This window comes from Myotis daubentonii, chromosome 1 (assembly GCF_963259705.1).
Source record: "Myotis daubentonii chromosome 1, mMyoDau2.1, whole genome shotgun sequence".
Taxonomy (NCBI): Eukaryota; Metazoa; Chordata; class Mammalia; order Chiroptera; family Vespertilionidae; genus Myotis; species Myotis daubentonii.
The window spans coordinates 74,886,539-74,905,481 of NC_081840.1; the positions used below are offsets into that span (position 1 = coordinate 74,886,539).

Here is an 18,943-nt window from a genome sequence, read left to right on the forward strand (position 1 = left end):
ACTTTATTCCATTTTTCCTAACATAGGAGTCTGGATAAAATGGCAGCACTATTTGTGCTTATATATAACTTATACCATTTAATCACAGGTTACTTTCACCTTTCAAAAATGCTAGTTACCATGAAGTTTGATTTTGAATAGATATCAACTATATTATGATAGTACTTTCCCCTCATTATCATTGAATATTACACTGTTAGCATCATCCATTCAAAAGATCAGGCTTCATATTCCAACAGGTTATTATAGTTGCATGTGTGTGATTCTGGTATAAGTATGAGTATTAAACTATATTCCAAACCAGAGTGAAGTATAGCAGAATTCCAATATTTGGATGTGTATTTTACACGCTTTGCATGTACTTTACATTCTCATGGATATAAGTACAGTATATGGGGCAAAAAATTCCCTGTACTGTAATTTAGCCAGAACAACTGAGAATATTTATATATATATATATATATATATATATATATATATATATATATATAGCTAATATGCAAAGTGTCCCCTCAGTAGTTCAACCAGGATTCGATTGCTCGCTATGATGTACGCTGGCCATCAGGGGGTAGCGCAGAATGAAGGAAGGCCCCGATGGGCCTTAATCAATGGCCAGGCCTAGGGACCCTACCCATGCTCGAATTTCATGCACTGGGCCTCTATTTAAATATAAAGCAGAAATAATGCCTTAAAAAAAAACACCAAAACACTTTATTTTTTCCCATCATCATTTATTCTCTCTATGCCCTCTTCCACCTCTCCCCCCCTTAAATTAATGACTTTTTAACCATTCTTGACTGGTATGTGCAATTTAAACCAAAGATAAATATCTAATAAGGCTATAAAATGTTAATAAAAGATTGCCCATTCGCCGAAACCGGTTTGGCTCAGTGGATAGAGCGTTGGCCTGCGGACTGAAGGGTCCCAGGTTCGATTCCGGTCAAGGGCGTGTACCTGGGTTGCGGGCACATCCCCGGTGGGGGATGTGCAGGAGGCGGCTGGTCGATGTTTCTCTGTCATCGATGTTTCTGACTATCTATCTCCCTTCCTCTCTGTAAAAAATCAATAAAATATATTTAAAAAAAAAAAAAGATTGCCCATTAAATATCAGTAAGCTTTTGCATATCTATTCCTCACATACATAGTTTTCACAACCATTCTTTATTGCCTCTTAAAGGATCAAACATCATAATCAGATATTAAGTTTTAGGTTCTGGCTGGGTTAGAGGGTCATTCTCATATGCCAAGGTTATGGGTTTGATACCCAGTCAAGGCACATACAGGAATCAACCAATGAGTGCATATGTAAGTGGAAGAGCAAATCGATGTTTCTCTTTCTCCCCTTCCTCCCTCTCTAAAAATCAGTAAGTGCCCTAGCCAGTTTGGCTCAGTGGATAGAGCGTTGGCCTGCGAACTTAAGGGTCCCAGGTTCAGTTCCAGCCAGGGGCACATGCCCAGGTTGTGGGCTCAATCCCCAGTAGGGGGTGTGCAGGAGGCAGCCAATCAATGATTCTCTCTCATCATTGATGTTTCTATCTCTCTCTCCCTCTCCTTTCCTCTCTGAAATAAATAAAAATATAAAATAAATAAATAAAAATCAATAAGTAATTTTTATTTCAAAAAAAAGATTTTTAAGTAGACTCACTAGTACCCAGAGAGTTTAATGCACCTATATATACAGTTTACATTAGAGTCAAAATTAATTCCCAGTTTTTCTATTTAAATGTCTTGCTGAAATCCCATTAAAATGGTTGCCATTTTCCAGGCATTAAAAAATAATAAAATTAATGAAAATTGATTCACTTCAAAATTATTTTTTTGAGTATTTATTATAGACCAGGTGTTAAGGATAGGGAAGTTATCCTGCTTTCATGAAGTTTACAATCTAGCAAAGAATTTAAGGATGATAAAATAAATATTTTACTCTTTCCTTTGTTTGCTGCCTCATGTTTTTCAAGTTGATTCTATAAGCCATTTTTGGTGAGAAAAGTCAGCTTCCATCTACGCCTTCATACTGCAAGAGAAAAAAAAAAGTTTTTACTATTGCCCTGAATAGGGAACAATCACTCAGTAGAAAACTGAGTAAACCATTTAAAAATGCATGACTTCAGAATAGTATGTTTCAGCAATTTACTAGAGCTCTTTCTCATATAGCCCAGATCAGTGTCATTCAAATACTATTACAATTAAAGATTTCTCTATAGCCGAAACCGGTTTGGCTCAGCGGATAGAGCGTCGGCCTGCGGACTGAAAGGTCCCAGGTTCGATTCCAGTCAAGGGCATGTACCTTGGTTGTGGGCACATCCCCAGTAGGAGGTGTGCAGGAGGCAGCTGATCGATGTTTCTCTCTCATCGATGTTTCTAACTCTCTCTCTCCCTTCCTCTCTGTAAAAATCAATAAAATATTTAAAAAAAAAAAAAGATTTCTCTATAGATTATATCCTCATGTTTTAAAATTAATTTTTTTTATTAATCACAGATGAATTTTTTTTAATCCAACGTTACCACCTGGCTTATAATTGTTTGACTCCGCAAAAATCAGAAGGCACTAATGGACAGCCAACCCATCCCATGGTGCTCTGAGTGAAGACAAGTCAGCTTAGATATATGATGGACTAAAATCCCACTACTTAAGGCTACAAGCAGTGAGAGGAACAGCCATCAGAGTTTATCTCCAATCATCTTAACAAACATTTTAATAAATGGTCTAAGACAGCGGTTCTCAACCTGTGGGTCGCGACCCCTTTGGGGGGTCAAACGACCCTTTCACAGGGGTCGCCTAAGACCATCGGAAAACACCTATATAATCACATATTGTTTTTGTACTTAATCACTATGCTTTAATTATATTCAACTTGTAACAATGAAAATACATCCTGCATATCAGATATTTACATTACAATTCATAACAGTAGCAAAATTACAGTTATAAAGTAGCAACAAAAATAATTTTATGGTTGGGGGTCACCACAACATGAGGAACTGTATTAAAGGGTCATGGCATTAGGAAGGTTGAGAACCACTGGTCTAAGAAGTATTTATTAAAAACATCAAGTGACTCTTATAGGAATCACTACATCTAAATTTTTATGGTCAGCCAAGAACTCAAAGAACCATTAAATATCAATTAGTCCAGCTAGAGAGGCAAAATGAGGAACTCGATGATAAATAAATTAGTGGCAAAAACAACTAAAGAAAATGTTACTGGAACAATTATATAGGAATACACAGATTTTGACTCTAATTCTGGAATTAAAGTAGGCTTTAGGGTAAAAGATAATGAGGGATAGGCTAATTGGAAGATACAGATAAGCAGTGAACAAAGAATCTCCAACAACCTCTTATGCAGATTCTAGGAACCCAGTGCACAAATTCATGCACCTTGAAAGGAACTGTGGGCTGTGAGGCTACAGTGGGCACAGGGGTGGGTCTTGGCCCATCCTCTGCACTCCCGCCCAGCCCCACTCACTGTGGCCCCCAGTCTCCTGTCTGCCAGCAGCCCCGCTCCCACCGCCGCCCTCCCATGTGGCGCTGACGGTGCCAGCCCCACTCACACCTGCTGATGGTCAGCACACATCATAGCAACCGGTTGTTCTGTTACAAAAGACTGGAGAAGAACCAAGAAACACTTAGAGAGATGGAGTTACACTTTTATTATTATTATTATTATTATTATTATTATTATTATTATGCGCAGGCAGAGAGAAAACTATATTTTAAATTCTGGGCCCCAACATGAAGGATGTTTCCCTATTTATATCTTTATACCTTCTTTGTCTCCCAAATATGGGGTTTTCTGGTCCCCTCTGCAAGTTCTTAAAGAGCCCTATGTGCTGGGGGCTTTGGGACCTCGACCAAAGGTCTGGCCTGGTGCCAGCACTGATAACTTTGTCTGGGGAAGGTTTATGGCCTCTCTGGAATGGGAGTAGTCTCTATTAATATTTGCATATTAGTGTTTTATATATATTGATAAGAAATTGCCAGGTAATGCAAAGTCTAAGATAAGATAAATGTACACATGGGCATTGATAAAATATCTAGCATCTACTGAGCATTTACCATATGCTTAATATTCTAAGCCCCACACTTATTATCTAATCTTCAAAGTCAAGCACTATTCCTTTGAGTCAGATACTAGGAATATCTTCTTCTAAGATATAGACACACACTGAGATACTAAGAAATTTGCCAAGGTTACATAGCTGGTTAAGTGATAGAGGAAGGGTTTGAACCTAGTCTGACTCCAGAACCCATATATAACTACTATACTATTCCACCTCTCAACATCTTTAATTGACTTTTTTTAAAAATTAAACTTGTAGCACCTTATAAGAACTAGCCTTGTCACAATGCAGAATTTTCAAAGATTCACATGTATGTCAAAGCTTCTCAATTTCAGCATAATCCTTACCATAACAGGAAAATGTTGTCATCATCTATTGCATGTCCAGGACTCATAGCATCCAAGTTTCAAGGCTGGGAAAGAAGTTTCTATAAAGAAACTCAGATCTAGTTTTGGTCTCCTGAAATTTCATTTCTGCAAAAGACATAGCCAAAAGCTAAAACAGTACTGTAAGAGCTGATGTTAGTTTGAATTATTTGTAGTTCCTATTTTTCACCCTTATGTGAATCCCCCTTTCCTTGCTGAAACATTCAGGTACAGGTAAAAAATACAAGCCTGTCTTATATAGGTTGCTTAAATGTAACTTTTAAAATTATATAGCACATAAATATAATGAAATCAGAAAATACAGGTTAACAAGATCACCCATAGAACCCAATTCTAGAGACAATAACGCCTAGTATTTGAATATATCCTTTCAGATGATTTCTCAGTAAGTACATACAAATGTTTTAAGCAGAAAAGGATTATTTGTATGGCTCTGTAACTTGTTTTTTACTTAATGTATTATAAATACCCTTTCATTTCAACAAAGGTAAACCTGTACCATAACTTTTAAGTGACTGTATAGTGTTGCATTATATGATTTTGACAAAATTGATTTAACCAACACATGGATTCTCTTAATCTTATAGACTACTGAAATAGTGATTAGTTAAAAACTGCTAAGTGGTTGATGGAACTATACCAGTTATCAGTGCTTTTTCTCTACTGTTTGAATTTTTAGATTAAAAATTCTTTTTTTAAGGTTTTTTTTAAATTGATATTTTACAGAGAGAGGAAAGGAGAGGAAGAGAGAGAAACATCAATGTGAGAGGGAAACACTGATGGGCTGCTCCTGCACACCCCACACCTGGAATCCAGAGACCTGAACATGTGCCCTGACCAGAATCAAACTGACAACCTTTCAGTGCAGGGGATGACATCCAACCAACTAATGAAAAATTCTTGATCTAATTTCTCTCTATCTCAGAGAGATTTTTTTTTTTTTTTGGTCAAGAGATCATAGCACAATGAAGTATTGTAATATCAAATTCATAAAGATTTAGGAATTACTTGGGATCATGGGATAGATCCCAGTAAGTATCCCAAGAAGCAGAATTCAATTCCAGGTGTTTGCCCTAGCTTTAGTCTGCTCAGAGCATGTGTTTAATCAGGATAATCAGCTGAAACACGGACTTAACATGCATTTCATCATGGCAAACTGTAAATGACTGGTGAAGGGAAAACCAACACCAGCTCCTTGTCCCTAAAGCAGGAAAACATTGTTGAGGTTAGAACTAAGGCCTTTCAACGATCAAATTTCAGCCACTAAGAACACTGAGCCCCAAAACTTGCTGGGTGATTAGAAATCCAAATGAGGTAAAAATGAAGATTTTTTCTTTCACACTTACCTCTGATGTCAGATGAATCCAGCTTCTAACTAGGATGAAGTTGAACTATAGGATCTATCAACTATCTAGCATCATCTCTGGAAAATTAAAAAAAATACACAAAGGTTACAAATACAAGACTTGAATGTACACCAGCCTATTCCACACCAAATCACACCCATACAGCATCAAAGAAAATTACATCAAGGAAAACTGCTCATTCTTTTACTTAAATCTCCATTCACTATTATAAATTGACCCATCTATTTGCAGGATGTCATCAAATGCTCAAAGTTTGGGTAAAACTATAAGATAAGTCTAACCATCATCCTCTGAAAGGCTATAATAGCCAACAGTCTCTCAATAAGTAAACAGGTATGCAAAACAAGAGCCGTGTGCTGGCTGAGAGCTTGGCAGTCATGGGAACAAATGCAGGGAGATGAAGTAAAAATGACATGGGTTACTGTCAGCTTCTCAACCCTGTGGGTGTGTGACTGCAGAACACATGTAACCAGTCATTACATTTACAAAACTCCCTTTAAAAAAATTTTTTAAAGGAAGGAAATCTAAGATTCAGGTAAATGAGAAGGAAATCCAAAATAGTTTTCCAAATCATGTTTCAATTTCATTTGAGCCAATATAGATTATATTTAGCCGTTACTATTAGTAAACTTTTTATCACAATAAACCTTCCCTTGACAAAGCAAAATTGAATTCCCATCACTTGAAGCCCACATTGGCCACAAGATGGCAATATAAGAAACTCATTTCCTCTTCCAGAGCTTGAGTGTAATCTGAATTTTCAGGTGAAGCATACTAGACAATAAGTTCATGGATGCAGGCAACTTTCAGACTATTCCCTATTCTTCACCTCATTTACTAACTAGGAAATTTTTTCTCTTACATTTAATTATTTAAAACTTATTAACTAAAAATATTACAAGTATATTTTTCCATGTTCCTTTTCATGCAGCAATGTAAAGATTTAAAACTTCATAACCTCAAAGACAATCTAATTGGAGAGATAAGATTCATGAAAATTAATGTCCATGGTAAGGACCAACTAAGTGGTAGAGACAATAAGTAATGTAAAGAATCATTGGGCAAGGAACGCTTCATGAAGAAAATGGTAGGTCTTGAATGAGCCTCAAAATTGCACTTAAAGCAATACTGTATTGTGTGTTTGAGAGTTGCTGAGAGTAGTTCTCCATCACAAGAAAAAAATTATAACTGGGAGTAGTGATGGATCTTAACCAGATTTACCATGATGATCATTTTATTTTGCAATACAAATATCAAGTCATGCTGTACACTGGAAACTAATGTTATATCATATCACTTATATCTCAATTTTTAAAAACTGCACTGTCCAGTATGTTATACCACACAGCCATGCAAATTAAAATTAAGTTAAAAGACAAAGTTCTTCAGTCAGTCACTTTTTAATTGCTTAATATCCACATTTGGCTAATGGTTACCATATTGGAAATTACAAATATAGAACATTTCTGTCACAGAAAGTTCTGTTGAACAGTGGTGCCTTGAAGGATAGGTCTGACTAAAGTAAGTTGATAAAACTATAGAAACCATATTATCCAAACTTTATAACAACCTCTTATTTATAAGAAAATTTTAGGCTCAGAGAAGTTTAATAAATTTCCTAACATCACCTAGCTATTAAGAGCTAGGATTTAAATGCAGTTCTGTCAAAACTCCCTATTTTCACTTCAACATGAAATAAGCAGAGCTACAGAAGATGGTTTGCTTTAGAATGTAATGAGATATAATCAAAGTGTTATTTTACTCCTTTGCTGTCCTATAGTTAAAGACTTTATAATTATGCAAAATGTTTTCAGAACAGCAGCATTTGAGATTAGCTAAGGGAATGTAGTCAGAAAGCAAGACATAAAGTCAGAGGTTTCCATAGGTGTAATGTCCACCTCAAAACTCCATGATCCAAATACATCTTACAGGAGAATAATTATAGATTTAAAGGTGCAACTTCTCTATTTGTCTCATGTCACAAAATCCTGAGTGCAAAGGGCCTGGTCTTTGGTCTTACCACATAGCACAAAACCTACAACATAAATCCTAATGTCAAATGTGATGCCTTTCCCAAATTCCAGTCATGCTTCAGCAAGTGTCATTCTACCACATGAAGGCCACTTCACATTTACCGAGTATTTACTTAGTATAAAGTAAATATTTTGTAAATACCCCATAAACAATCTATGACCCACTCATTTTGTTCCCTGTAAGAAGTGCTTCAAAGTACTGGAGCTCATGGCCAAAGGGTTCATTTTATATATGTGAACATATATAAAAATTGTTAATAATCAACTGATGCTTATGTGTAATTATACTGCCACTCAATTTTACTCAGTGCCTACTGTGTGTCTAGCAATTTGGAATACTACAGCAACTCACAAAACCTATCTTTTGAGGGGTTGTTTTCTTTAAATAATTTTTGTTTCTGTATTATTGATGAGAGAGAGAGAGAGAGAAAGGAAGAGAGAGCAAGTAACATTGATTGACTGTCTCTCACCCCGACTCGGGATGAGTTAGAAAACCTGGGCATGTGCCCTGACTGGGAAGCCAACTAGAAACCTTTCGGTGCACAGGATGATGCTCAACCAACCAGCCAGGGCCCTCCTATCTTTTTTTGATAGAAAAGACACATATACGTGTGACAGAGAACAATGATAGTTGAAGTACCTACCCTTTATGGTCCTATCAGCCTATAACCATTCCTGCTGAGAATGTCCAAATGCAAGTCCACTTGTTTAGGGGGTCTGCACCAGATGTAACAGAGGCTTTCAAATAACACTTCTGGGCTAGCACACAGGGTGCTGAAGACCCAGGTCTTTCTTCTTCAGTGGATCCCATCTTTAACCTGAAGCAAAGGAAAATAAATTGGTTGCTTGGCATAGTTCTCTTTTAGAGCTAGCTCTACAGGGCACTACTCTCAGAACAGACTCCCAAGTGTTTTTTGTTTTTAAATATATTTTTATTGATTTCAGAAAGGAAGGGAGAGGGAGAGATATAAACATCAGTGATGAGAATCACCAATTGGCTGCCTCCTGCACGTCATTACTGGAGTTCGAGCCTGCAACCCTGGCATGTGCCTCCACTAGCAATCAAACCGTGACCTCCTGGTTCATAGTTCAGTGCTTAACCACTGAGCCATGCTAGCTGGGCAGACTGTTTTGTTCCCCATGCACTGTCAGGTAATTTAGCCAAGAACAGTGATTGTTATAACCTCTCAGTGCAGGAGGTAGGCACTCAGAGCATATATGAAATAAAAGTGGTGAGGTCAGAAACATCACTGATCATGAAGTTTATTCCAAGAGACCACCATTTCACCCAGTCCCATTGCTGGTGGAACAAATAAAAATATAGGACCGAGGGCGTTGGGTCAAAACAGCAAACAGGATTAATTTGAAATCAGGATGCAAGTGGAAGTAAAGACCTTCTACCCTGTTAACTTGATATTTTATTTCATACTTTGCCTATCTTGAATATATAAAGCACTTTTCAGATATTACCTTTTTGCAAGTACCATGTCATCTCCATTTTACAAGTAATGCAAGCAAGGTTAGAGACTAAATGATAGGCAACTTAGCTTAATAGTTGAGATAATGGATGTAAGTTGGACAGAACTGAATTTGAATCTTGGGTCCCCTACATATTTTCTGTGACCTTATAGAAATTATGCAATTTCCCTAAGCCTCAGATTCCCCTCCCCTTTTTTTCTTTTTTAAATATATTTTTATTGATTTCAAAGAAGGGAGAGGGAGGGAGAGAGAGAAACATGAATGATGAGAGAGAATCATCAATCAGCTGCCTCCTGCATATCCCCTACAGGATGTAGAGCCCACAACCCAGGGCATGTGCTCTGACCCGGAATCGAACCATGACCTCCTGGTTCATAGGTCGATGCTCAACTAAGCCACATCGGCCAGGCCTCAGATTCCCTTTCTGTACAATGAGGACAAATACCACCTACCTCTTATAACTGTTGTAAAGAATGAGGCAAAATATAAAATATTTTAATGTTTAATATGTTGTTTCTATAAAGTATCCAAACTCAACCACCTTAATGAATAGAAATGCAGGTATTCTGCCTAAAAATTTCACTTTTCATAACAGTCTTGAAGCTAAGAAAGTCACTGATACGCTGATAAGGCCCCTTCCAAATCCAAGATTTGGCATATTTTAAGAAAAACTTTCCCTCATTTCCTACTTAACAGTGAAGATTCCAGTGTAGTCTATATAAAATTACTGAACAAAAGCATACTTCCACCGGAAATAAACTAATTTTTCTCCCCATCAGCAAAGCCTGACTGGAAAAGTAGATGTTTCACAAGACACGATCTTAGCCTTCTCTCAGGACTTTAAAAATGTACTCACATTAAAACCACCAGTATGCACACCTGTCAGACTGGCTATCATCAACAAATCAACAAACGACAAGTGCTGGAGAGGATGTGGAGAAAAAGGAACACTTGTGCACTGCTGGTGGGAATGCAGACTGCTGCAGCCACTATGGAAGACAGTATGGAGTTTCCTTAAAAAACTGAAAATGGAACTCCCATTTGACCCTGTGATCCCACTTCTAGGAATATATCCCAAGAAACCGGAAACACCAATCAGAAAGGATATATGCACCCCTATGTTCATAGCAGCACAATTCACCATAGCTAAGATCTGGAAACAGCCTAAGTGCCCATCAGTAGATGAATGGTTTAGAAAACTGTGGTACATCTACACGATGGAATACTATGCTGCTCTAAAAAGGAAGGAACTCTTACCATTTGCAACGTCATGGATGGAACTGGAGAGCATTATGCTAAGTGAAATAAGCCAGTCAATGAAGGAAAAATACCACATGATCTCACTCATTCATGGATAATAGAGACCATTATAAACTTTTGAACAATAATAGATACAGAGGCAGAGCTGCCTCAAACAGATTGTCAAACTGCAGCGGGAAGGCCGGAGAGGGTTGGGGGGCAGGAGGTAGGGGGGTAAGAGATCAACTAAAGGACTTGTATGCATGCATATAAGCATAACCAATGGACATAAGACACTGGGGGATAGGGGAGGCTAGGGGACTGTCTAGGGCGGGGGGATAAAATGGACACATATGTAATACCCTTTGTAATACTTTAAGCAATAAATAATAATAATAAAAAAAGCCAGGAAAAAAAAAAAACCACCAGTATGGTGTTGCTTTTTTTAAAAAAAATATCTTTTTCTTGATTTCAGAGAGGGAGAGGGAGAGAGCTAGAAACATCAATGATGAAAGAGAACCATTGATTGGCTGCCTCCTGCATGCCCCCTACTGGGGATCAAGCCCACAACCTGGGCATGTGCCCTTGGCTAGAATCAAACCTGGGACCCTTCAATCCGCAGGCCAATGCTCTATCCACTGATCGAAACCAGCTAGGGCTGGTGTTGCTTTTAATAGAAAACTCTTTATTGCTCAATCAAGATATTTATGGTGCTGGTTTCTAGTCATTGCTATGTGCACAAAATAAATATAACTAACAGAAAGCATGCATAGAAAGTCCTTATAAACAAGTATATAGCAAAACTGAACTGAAATGTCGGATGTGACAACTGAGTTATGTATAAGGCTATTCAATTTGGAGGAAATAACATTGAAAGCTACTTAAATGTCCAATTATAAAAGATTAAATAAATGATGGTTATGCACATACATTTGATTACTATGTAACCATTATAAAGAATGCAGTCACTCTATATTTAGTCATTTGGAAATCTTAAGTTGAAAAAGTAAGGTACATGATAGTGTATGCATATAGAAGAGGGGAGGGAAAGTACATATATCTGCTTATATCTGCATAAAATATCTCAGGAAGAATACACAAGAAACTGCTAACACTGTTATGGGGGAGGGGAATAAACTGGCTTAGGACTGCATTGTATATACTTTGATCCTTTTGAATTTTGAACCATGTAAATGTATTACCTATTCAAAAAATAACATTAATTTAACAATGCTTGAGAATTATTAAAATTCCATACAGGTGTCTTTCTTACACCCTTTGCCTGTAAGGATAACAAACACATACATTTTATTCAAACTAATGTATATTAAAGAGAAAAATGGGAATTGGGTGAAATTATACTCAAAGACACTAGGCAAAACATTTTATGAGAAAAAGATATACTAAAAAAAATGTATCGCTTACTTTTAAAAGTTACCTAACATTTATTATACACCAACTAATGCCTGGCCTTCATATATTTTGATCCTCAAAAGCTGAGCCTCTGACTGAGTAGTTCAGTTGGTTACATAGTGTCAGCTGCATATGTCAAGGTTGTGGGTTCGATCCCTAGTCAGGGCACATACAAGAATCAACCAATGAGTGGAACAGCAACTGTGGCCTCTCTCCTCTCCTCTCTAAAATCAATTTTAAAAAAATAAAATAAAATAAAAGCTGACCCTCACTCACTCACAAAGGTCACTGGAATGGTAAAGTGTGGCATGAATTTGATTTAGGCTTACACCAAGCTAGGCCCCTGATCTTTTTTAGTATATCCTAAGCTTTTTAGGGCACCCTCACCACCGTGAGGACATTAAAATCGGGAGCTCTCGTGGAGCTCACAGAAATCATCTGGCTTCAGAGTTTGCTGCTTAGTCTCACTAAGAAAGCTGGAAGGCTCTGGGCAAAGACAACATCTGCTGCAGCTCCCACAAGCCCAGTAAGGACCCGGGCCCTGCAGGCACAGAAAAATTAAAATGTACTGGCCTGAACTCCTCCCAAGACCTGCCCTCTCAGCCAGGGAGATAACATTCAAACCAGCACTAGGCTAATAGCAACACCTTTTTCTTCAAGTAAAATGAACCCAGGTGTTTTCCAGGAACACATGCACTGTGTGCATAAAGCCAAGTCTATTGTTCCTAGGTCACCAGTCTCGGGAAGGAAGACAGACCCAGGACTGCAGAAGCCCACGTGGAAACAAGCCAGGCAGAGCATTTCACTGCCTTCCTCCCATCGCCACAGCCCAACTGAATCGCCTTATGCCTCACACACACACATACTCCAATTCTGTCTTGAAATAAAGGCCTGCCACCAGGAAACATGGCCCAAATGGAACAGATATTCAAAACAATTAGGGGACAAAATTAAGAGCACACTTACCAGTCTATCACCAACAGGAGAGAGAGAAAGTGGAGAGACAGGAAGTGGCTTTAAGAAGGGGCCTCAGAACCTGATTGGCTAATGAGTTAAAGGCCGATGCCCTCCTCTTCTACCTTAAAAGGTACTAAAATAACACAAACCCCTCCTTCACCAACTTATCTCTTAATGAACCAATAAGGCTACCTGAATTGTTTTAGGGTGAACTTTTTTTTGATTGATTTTTTACAGAGAGGAAGGGAGAGGGATAGAGAGCTAGAAACATCAATGAGAGAGAAACATCGATCAGCTGCCTTCTGCACGCCCCCACTGGGGATGTGTCCACAACCAAGGCACATGCCCCTGACCAGAATCGAACCCTGGACCCTTGAGTCCAGAGACCGATGCTCTATCCACTGAGCCAAACCAGTCAGGGCTAGCGTGAACTTTTTAAACCAAGTTTCCTTTTGAGTTAATGTAGGTACAAGCAAACACGGGCTAATTCAGGCTACTAATAAATATTCTTGTTTAGATGGGCCTATTGCAGTCATTTTCATGCCGTTAGAATCAGGGGTGGGGAACCTTTTTTCTGCCAAGGCCCACGTGGCTATTTATAACACCGTTTGTGGGCCATACAAAATTACCACCTTAAAAATTAACCTGCTATATTTGGTCAAACATTTCATTAACTCACCCCTAATGCCTTGGCAGGGCAGGCCAAATGATTTCAGGGGGCTTAACTCACAGGCCAGAAGTTCCCCATCCCTACTTAGGATAATTTCCTATCCTTTGTGACGTCAACATGGTTAATTTATGCATGGTTGCATTATAAACAATCTAAATCTGTTCACCTTAGAACTTACCTTCCGGGTAACATTTAAGTTAACACGCTCAGTGGTTAAAACATGGGTGGTTAAAGGCCTAGGCTTTGAAATAAAATTTAGCTGTATAAGCAAACCTTGCTAAACTAACCCTTTCCTTTCTAGTTACTTTTTCACCATTTACTACCCCTAGCTCCTACACCTTTGACTTGTCAATTCTTCTTTTTTAAATATATTTTATTGATTTTTTTAAAGAGAGGAAGGGAGAGGAATAGAGAGTCAGAAACATTGATGAGAGAGAAACATCAATTAGCTGCCTCCTGCACACCCCCTACTGGGGATGTGCCTGCAACCAAGGTACATGCCCTTGACTGGAATCGAACCTTCAGTCCCCAGGCCAACACTCTATCCACTGAGCCAAACCAATCAGGGCCAATTCTTTTATTATTATTATTATTATTATTATTATTATTATTATTATTATTTTAAATCCTCCTGCGAGGCTATTTTTCCATTGATTTTAGAGAGAGTAGAAGAGAGAGGGCAAGACAGAGAGAAACATCAATGTAAGAGAAACACATCGATTGGTTGCCTCTTGCACAAACCCTGGCCAGGGCCGGGGCGGGGAGGAGCCTGCAACCAAGGTATGTGCCCTTGACCCGAATCAAACCCGGGGCCCTTTGGTCCGCAGGCCTATACTCTATCTACTGAGCCAAATTGACACTGGCTGACTTGTCAATTCTTTACAAACTTATCATTGTCTAGAAAGAAGGTATAAAAGTTTCCTGTTCTAGACACTTCTTTGGATCTTCATTCTCTTGTGAAGTCTCCCAAGTCCATGTAAAAATTCAATAAACTTTGTATGCTTTTCTCCTGTTAATCTGTCTTTGTAAGTTTAATTTTTAAGCTTAGCCAGGGGCCCTAATGGGAAGGAGGAAAACTTTTTTCTACCTTATAGTAGCAAAGGAAAACCTCTATTTCAAGGTGCTGTACACAGATATTCCAGGATACTTTCTAGCTGCAGTCTGGAATAAATTCCTTAAAAATCACTGAGACTCAATTTTCTCCTCTGTAGCATGGTGCCAGTAATACCTATTGAGGACTTGTAAGAGCTTTAATACCAGTATCATAAATTGTGGCCCAAAATTTGGATTTTTGCAGCTTGAGCTCTGAAGTTGCTTGCAGAGCATAACTTTGTCCTTTTGGGCTCCGGAACTGTCTGCATAGCCTCCTATGCTGATTGTACTGTTTGTTAAATAATACTCTCTGTACTATAACTGTGTGATCAAAGACAGCCTATTTATTCTACAGGCCTGGCTGAAACTAGGACTTGATAAATGCTTAATTATATATTACCCAATATATGACACCACAGCAATATGAGTAGTGCTGGTAAATCCATAGAAATGGTATCTTGTTTTATTTTATTTTTTTTTAAATTTTATTTTTTTTTTGTTAATTAAATCTTTATTGTTCAGATTATTACATTTGTTCCTCTTTTTTCCCCCCCATAACTCCCCTCCTCCCAGTTCCCGCCCCACCCTCCGCCCTCACTCCCCACCCACTGTCCTCATCCATAGGTGCACGATTTTTGTCCAGTCTCTTCCCACATCTCCCATACCCCTTCCCCCCCCCAAGAATAGTCAGTCCATTCCCTTTCTATGTCCCTGATTCTATTATAATCTACAGTTCATTCTGTTCATCAGATTATTTATTCACTTGATTCTTAGATTCACTTGTTGATAGATGCATATTTGTTGTTCATAATTTGTATCTTTACCTTTTTCTTCCTCTTCCTCTTCTTAAAGGATACCTTTCAGCATTTCATATAATCCTGGTTTGGTGGTGATGAACTCCTTTAGCTTTTCCTTATCTGTGAAGCTCTTTATCTGACCTTCAATTCTGAATGATAGCTTTGCTGGATAAAGTAATCTTGGTTGTAGGTTCTTGGTATTCATCACTTTGAATATTTCTTGCCACTCCCTTCTGGCCTGCAAAGTTTCTGTTGAGAAATCAGCTGACAGTCGTATGGGTATTCCCTTGTAGGTAACTGAGTTTCTTTCTCTTGCTGTTTTTAAGATTCTCTCTTTATCTTTTGCTCTTGGCATTTTAATTATGATGTGTCTTGGTGTGGTCCTCTTTGGATTCCTTTTGTTTGGGGTTCTCCGCGCTTCTTGGACCTGTAAGTCCATTTCTTTCACCAGGTGGGGGAAGTTTTCTGTCATTATTTCTTCAAATAGGTTTTCAATATCTTGCTCTCTCTCATCTTCTGGCACCCCTATAATTCTGATGTTGGTACGCTTGAAGCTGTCCCAGAGGCTCCTTACACTATCCTCGCATTTTTGGATTCTTATTTCATTTTGCTTTTCTGGTTGGATGTTTTTTGCTTCCTCGCATTTCAAATCATTGACTTGATTCTTGCGCTCCTCTGGTCTGCTGTCGGGCGTCTGTATATTATTCGTTATTTCAGTCCGTGTGTGCTTAATTTCTAGTTGGTTCCCCAATATAAGATCGAGGGTCTTATTAGTTTTCGTGTAGATCTCATTAAGTTTATCGGCAGCTTCTAAACAGTTCTTGAGAGACCTTAAAAGTGTGGTTCTGAACTCTATATCTTCCATTGACAACTTTGTCCTGTTTCTTTGTCTCCACATTTTGTTATGCTTCCTTGGTGCACCCCCTAGTGGTCTTTGTTCGCAGTCTTATAGTTAAATCTTGATTGTTGTAGCTAATTCCAGGGAGGGTTTGACCTCCAGGCCAAGTGGCTATGAGAATCAGCTGTGTCAGCAGTGAGAGAACTTCTGTCCTCTAGGGAGGTGCTAATCTAGCCTTTGCCTGAGGCTATCCGGCAAATGCCTCTGTGCAGGGCTTGGGCGGGGTGGGTCGCACAGGATCAACAGGGTGGGCCGGAGAGAGCAGTTATGGCGGCTCTCAGTCCTATTCCCAGGGGCTCTGCCTCTCTGAGTCCCAGCACCCGCTGCAAAGCTCGGAGAGAAAGCTGCCCTCGCTCTGACCGAAGCCAGACAGTCCCGCTTCTCCCGTTTGAGTCTGGGTCCCTAAAGACTCGCCCGGATCTGGTGCTCAGGGTCTGCGACTCCCTCCCGATTGAAAACAACAACCGCGCCCTCCGCCGCCAGCCCGCTCCACGCACTCCGCACCTCAGAATTTGACTTCAGCACTGCGCCTCCTCTGAGTGTCCGTGTGCGTTTCTCTTTCCTCCTAGTTGTAGGACTTCCACTCAGCCAGCGTTCCTGTGGTTCTGGGTGATGTCCCTTCCGTTTTTTGGTTTCACTTTTGAAGTAGTTGTTCAAAGCAGCAAACTCCGGCGTTAACCTATGCCGCCATCTTGGTTCTCCTCGAAATGGTATCTTGTTTTAATGTGCTTTATAAATTACAAACACTCAAACATTTTAAATAATTAATTACAATCACAAATTTAAAATATTGCATTTTTTCTAATGATTTAAGCTCCTTAAAAACATAGGAATATAATAATTACAAGGCTAAGCAGTAAAACTCACATTTACACCCTAAAAATTGTGAATGAAAAGGGAGCTATACAATAATCCTGACAAGCTCATGGGGCCACAAGGCAGGCCTGATAAGCTCAGTGACCAAAAGTGACCACACAGGGTGGTCTGATCAAGTTCCTAACTGGGCAGGTCATGGCAGGTAGTCATCCAACAATTTTCCTGTCATTTTAATCTGTTGTTCTAGAACACAGATAAAAGAGAAATTTAAATAAATCTTAGGAATACCACATCAAAATCAGTGATACCACTTAAAACGAACACTTATTAGGATAAAAAGTCTTCATTGGCACAGTTAATTCTCTTTAGTTATACTTATTTTGATTAATTTGTCATTTTTGTTGTATTTTAAAATTTATTATGACTATTATAAGCATACAGGAAAAAGAATATAATGAATATCTATAGGCCTATTACCTAAATTTAACAATTATTTGTATTTTGCCCTATTTGATCATTTTGACTGAAGTATTTTAAAGCAAGTTCCAAATATAATGACATTTTATCCCTAAATACTATAGCATGCATTTTTTTTTTAAAAAAAATGTTTTTATTGATTTCAGAGAGAGGAAGGGAGAGGAAGAGATAGAAACATCAATGATGAGAGAGAATAATTGATCGGCTGCCTTCCACACGCCCTCCACTGGGGATCAGCCTGCAACCGGGGCCTGTGCCCCAACTGGAATCGAACCATGACCTCCTGGTTCATGGGTGGATGCTCAACCACAGAGCCACACATGCATTTTTAAATCCTAACTATAATACCATCATCACATCTAATAAGTAATTCCCTGAAGTCATCTAATACTCAGTCTATACCTACATATCCTCAAAAGGTCTTTTATTGCTGGCTTGTTTAAACCAGCACCCAAATATCTAATGCTGCATTTCGTTGCTATACTCAAACGTCTCTTTTAATCTAAAAAAGTGCCTACCTTATTATTTTTTTCTCATTACAATAACTTATTGAAGAGAGTAGGTCAGTTGCTCTGTGGAATATGAATTTGCATTTTTATCCCATGTGAGTCTGAACATTTTTTCCATGTGCTTGCTTATAATACAAACTGTTTATACCTTTGTCCACTTATCTACAGAGGTTTTGATTTTTCTTATGACTTTTGGACAGCTCTTTATATGTTAAGCACATTTCATTCAACTTTTAAACACTCCGCAGCTTTCCTTTGGGCTTTGTCTCAAATTCTTTAATTTTCTTCTTTAAGAATAGTCAAATATGTTATCTTTCTGTTTTCTTGCATTGTCTAAATAAAACCTAAGAAAATTATCAATCACTCTGTTATGGCCTTAATTGTGCACCACCTGCCCCCTCTCCCCCATGCATATGGTGAAGTTTTAACTCCCAGTACCTCCGAATAAGACTGTATTTGGAGGCAATGACTTTAAAGAAGTAATTAAAGTGCAATAGGCCATGTAAGTGGGCCCTAATCCAATATCACTAGTGTCCTTATAAAAAGAGGAGACTAGAACACAGACACACACAAAGGGAAGACCATGCACGGGAAAATACAGGAAGAAGAAAGCCATCTACCATCCAACGAGAGATCTTGAAAAAAAATTCTGCCGACACCTTTATCTTGGATTTCTTTCTAGCCTTTAGGTAAAGGCAAGTGAGATGGCATATTTCTGTTGTTTGAGCCACCGCAAATACACTGCA

At 38.6% G+C, this 18,943-nt stretch overlaps 1 long non-coding RNA gene and 2 other non-coding genes across 5 annotated transcripts; all 3 read right to left on the bottom strand.

The window, feature by feature from the left end:
* Positions 1–1,090: 1,090 nt before the first annotated feature.
* On the bottom strand, positions 1,091–17,448 carry LOC132239485 (uncharacterized). Of its 3 annotated transcripts, XR_009454065.1 has the most exons (6): positions 17,263–17,448; positions 8,495–8,668; positions 5,797–5,873; positions 4,412–4,537; positions 3,557–3,628; positions 1,091–2,014 (listed from the first exon to the last, which is right to left on the bottom strand). It is a non-coding gene; the product is annotated as an uncharacterized LOC132239485 (long non-coding RNA). The 3 variants fall into 3 exon arrangements; XR_009454061.1 differs by lacking the exon at positions 3,557–3,628; XR_009454063.1 differs by lacking the exons at positions 3,557–3,628; positions 17,263–17,448 and adding an exon at positions 12,948–13,132.
* On the bottom strand, positions 2,518–2,664 carry LOC132225152 (small nucleolar RNA SNORA79). The gene has a single exon (XR_009450801.1). It is a non-coding gene; the product is annotated as a small nucleolar RNA SNORA79 (small nucleolar RNA).
* LOC132225216 (small nucleolar RNA SNORD126) lies at positions 5,532–5,608 on the bottom strand. Its single transcript, XR_009450819.1, has one exon. It is a non-coding gene; the product is annotated as a small nucleolar RNA SNORD126 (small nucleolar RNA).
* Positions 17,449–18,943: the final 1,495 nt, after the last annotated feature.